At 38.7% G+C, this 4615-nt stretch overlaps 1 pseudogene; it reads left to right on the top strand.

Moving 5' to 3' along the window:
• Window positions 1-3815: 3815 nt before the first annotated feature.
• On the top strand, window positions 3816-4352 carry LOC118844284 (annotated as a pseudogene).
• The last annotated feature ends 263 nt before the right edge of the window (window positions 4353-4615 follow it).

Below are 4615 nucleotides of genomic sequence, written 5' to 3'. Positions count from 1 at the left end.
TTTTTGCAGTAAGCTTACATTTGCCCCTTTTCAACTCTTTGTACCCATGGCACCTAACTTTGTACTCTGGGATGAAATAGAATAAATATTCCTCTTCCACATGACAGCCCTTCAAATACTTTAAGATGTTTTAAATTTTACTTTTGGTCTTCTCTTTTCTGAACAAAATATCTCCCAATTCCCTCATCCGATCATAATATGCCATATATTTAAGGCCCTTCAGAATCCAGTATACTCACCACCATAACAAATTACTTAAAACATTCTGATGGGAAATGAACAAAGTGGACATTCTGGGATGAATGCTGAGTTCTTCTCAATATAACTAAGTGTCCTTTTCCACCCTCTGATTCCTATTGAAAAATCCAAACATAGCAAAACAAATATATTTAAGGGTTTCATTTTGATCAATAGAGATAAGTGGTAATTTGTCATTGACAACTATGTACTATAGTGAAGATGTCATCAATATGATACTTAGACCTGGGACAAGTCAAAGAATTGACAGCTTTTCAAAGAAATTTTATTTTCTTCACTTGATAAGACATTGAATTTTTGTAAGAATATATGATACTGAGCATTAACTATAATCTCTGTAGCAGATACATAGGCTGTTTGGTCTATTGATACAGAATGGGATTTGATGTGGTTCAAAAGATAGTGCTATAATTAATAAAAATTAATACTAATTAATATAAAATTTTTGGTTATTTTTAATTTTAAAATATTCTAAACTTAGTAATTATCTTTGAAATAAGTATTTGAATCAACAATTAAAATGCAAGGATTTATCCCAAACCACAAAGTTCAAATAATTTTCTATTTAAGTATACACATATGTTTATTACACTTAACTTTAACAGATTAACTTCAACATATAGTTTGCTTTCTTATATCTTTGTAATTTGTTTTTATATATATTTTTAATCATGATTTTTTTTCTTCTTCTTGTTGTTTGTTTGTTTGGCATAGTCCCAATCAGCAAATATATTGTTCTGATTCTGTTTACTTCACTTACAATTCATTTTAAAAAATTGACAAATTTTATTTAACAAATTTTGTCAAATGCCTTATAGATGGTAGGCACTGCATTAGGTAGTGAATATATAAAGATGAAAATAAATCGCTCACTGACCTCAAAGAGCTTACATCCTAGGAATATAGATTGTTGTTATATGTGATAATTCGGTAGATCTAGGTTCAAATGACACCCATGGTACTTACTGGCTGTATAATCATGGCCTAATCACTTAATCTCCCTAAGGTTCAGTTTTCTCATTTGTAAAAAATAGAAAAAAACTATATCTGCAGTCCCTACTTCACAGGTTGGCAGGCTTAAATGAGATAATGTATATGAAGTACTTAGAAAACCTTAAAACTTTGTATAAATGTCTTGTCATATAAATTTTCTTGTCACTTTTCCTCTTTGACACTGCCACCACCTTAGTGACCATCCTCATCACCTCATATCCATAGCACTACCAATAGCCTCTTTATCTCTTTATGTGGAGGCTCTAATCATTGCAGTTCATCCTCCACCCAGGTTTTTAACATTCAAGTTTGACCATCTCAACTTCCCTACCCCCTTAACCCAACTTTAATCAACTCTGGCGGTTTGCAGAAATAAACATAAAACCTTTTTGACTTTTAAAGTTCTTTATAATTTAGCCCATTCTTATCATCCCAGTCTTCTTACATCTGATACTACTCCTGTCTCTTCACATATTATGACATTGGCCTCCTTATTTTTCCTCACACTCCATGCTTCATCTCCTGACTCCGCACATTTTCACTGACTGCTCTCATTCCTAAACTCTCTATGTCTTCATGTCCACATGCTACTTTCTTTTGCTTCTTTCAAGTCTCAACTAAAGACCTGACTTCTGTGAGAAGTGTTTTTCAGTCCTTTGTAATCTTAATAGCTTCCCTATGAAACGATCTCCAAGTTACCCTGCATATAACCTGCTGCACATAACTATTGGCTTGTTTTGTTTTGTTTTGTTTTGAGCTCCATGCAAGTAGAGATTGCTTGGTCTTTTTTTCTTCTCCTTTCTATCACCAGACCTTAGCACAGTACCTAGCACAAAATGGGCATATGATGAATGCTTGTTGACTGACTGACAGCTATTATTATTATTTTATCCTCATCTTTTCAATGGGGTTCAGATAGAAAGAGCCCTAGGCCTACATGTTACTATCCTGCAATAATTTTTTTTATATTTAATATGCAATGGATCATTGTATAGTTGGGCAAAATAACTTTCTTGTCAAATAGAAATATTAATCTGATTACTTCTAACAATAAGGGTGATAATTGATAATAAGATAATTTAAAAGGGAGAAAGTATTAACAACTGCTAGAAGGGATCAGGGTGAAAAGCTATAACTGAACTTATGCTCCAAAGAAGATAATAGTTTTGAAAAAAACAAAACAGGGAAATCATAAGTTCTGGAGAGGATGTGGGAAAATTGTAACACCATTACATTGTTCATGGAGTTGTGAACTGATCCAGCCATTCTGGAGAGCAATTGGGATCTATGCCGAAAGGGCTATGAAGATGTGCATACCTTTTGACCCAGCAATACCACTTCTAGGGCTATATATCAAAGAGATCATAGAAGTGGGAAATGGACTCATATGTACAAAATATTTATAGCAGCTCTTTTTGTGGTGGCAAAGAATTGGAAATCAAGGGGATGCCCATCAAATGGGTAATGGCTGAACAAGTTGTGGTATATGAATGTAATGGAATATGATTGTGTTATAAGAAATGGGGAAAATATGGACTTCTTAATAACCTGGAAAGACCTATATGATATGATGCTGAATGAGTAGAGCAGAATTAAGAGAACATTGTACACAACAGATATATTGATTTTGTGATGACTAACTTTAATAGACTTGGCTATTCTCAGCAATACAAAGTTCAAAGACAGCTCCAAAGGACTCAAGATGGAGAATGCTATCTACATCCAGAGAAAGAACTATGAAGTATGAATGCAGGGCAAGCTAATTGCTTTCTCTTTTTTTTTTCTTATTTTTCGGTTTTGTTTCTTCTTTCTCATGATTCATTCTATTGGCTATAATTCTTTTTTCTTTTTTTTACAACTTAACTATTGTGTAAATAAGTTTAATGCGAAAGTATATGTAGAATCTATGTCGGATTGCATGCCATCTTGGGGGGTAACGGAGAAGAAGATGGAAGGGGGGAAAATTTGGAACTCAACAACTTGTGGAACTGAGCTTTGTAATCCAAAAATAAAAAAAAAATTAAAAAGGTCAGAAAGGGTGTGAATTTTTTGTTTGTTTCTTCTGAAGGGGAGAAAGGAAGACAATTCGGGTTAAGTAACTTGCCCAAGGTCACACAGCTAGTAAGTGCACCAAGTGTCTGAGATCGAATTGGAACTCAGATCCTCCTGACTGCAGAGCCAGTGCTCTACTTACTGCACCACCTAACTTCCCCTCTATAGGGAGTGTTTTACTTCAAAATGTGATGGTTACTATAAATGCAAAGATGTTAAGTTTGGAAAAAAAAGCATAGGTTAACTAGAAGCTAGAATATATTGAAAGAGCAATGTGGGAAATAGATTGTAGAAGATCTTAAAAATGAAGCTGCAGGCACCACGTCTCCCAGCTCTGGTTCTTGCTTCAACAGTGTTTGGACGGAGCAGATTTGGGGTCCCCCAGCTCCCCTCGGTTTTGAACTTCACCTTTCTGCAGCCCGTCAGCCCCTGGGACCAGCCGCCTCTCGCTTCCGGGACCAGCCGACCCCCGCCTCTGTGACCAGTCGCCTCCTCCCTTCGCCGTCGGTGCCATGAGCTCTAGCTCCCAGATCCGCCAAAACTTCTCGGAGGCCGAGGCCGCCTTCAACCGCCTGGCCAGCTTGTACTTGCAGGGCTCCTACTCCTGTCCCTGGGTTTCTATTTCGATCGGGACGATGTAGCCCTGCCTGGGGTGTAGCGGTTTTTTTTTTTTTTTTTCGGTGAACTGGCGAAGGACAAACGCGAGGGCGCAGAGCGCCTTATGAGGCTCCAGAACCAGCGTGGGGGCCGTGCTGTCCAGGCTGTGCAGAAACCTGACAAGGATGAATTGGAGAACGGAGCCGCAGCTTGGATGCCATGCAGGTTGCCCTGAATCTGGAGAAGGACCTGAACCAGGCCCTCCTGAAGCTGTATGCCCTGGGTTCGAGCCAAGGGGGTCCACACCTCTGTGACTGTCTGGAAAACCACTACCTGCGAGAGGAGGTGACGCTGCTGAAGCGCCTGGGCAACCACCTGACCGCGTTCAGGCGGACCCCCAGTCCGGCCTGGGGGAGTACCTGTTCAAGAGGCTAAGCCTGAAACATGACTAGGGGGAGCAGGCTGGGCAGGCAGCCCCAAGGCCGAGCCAAGAACGCCCACAATAAAGCTAGCTGTTCACTGCCCCATAAACAATGAAGCCGCAAATTTTATGTTTTATCCTAGAAACTATTGATAGCGTTGAAGGTTTTAAATGAGGTGAGTGACATATTCAGACTTCTGCCTTAGGGATATGATTTTGACGGTTATGTGGAGGGTAAATTAGAGAGAGAGAGAGAGAGAGAGAGAGAGAGAGAGAGAGAGAGAGAGAGAGAGA

Source organism: Trichosurus vulpecula, chromosome 3 (assembly GCF_011100635.1).
Source record: "Trichosurus vulpecula isolate mTriVul1 chromosome 3, mTriVul1.pri, whole genome shotgun sequence".
NCBI lineage: Eukaryota > Metazoa > Chordata > Mammalia > Diprotodontia > Phalangeridae > Trichosurus > Trichosurus vulpecula.
This window is presented reverse-complemented; position numbering and strand designations above follow the sequence as displayed.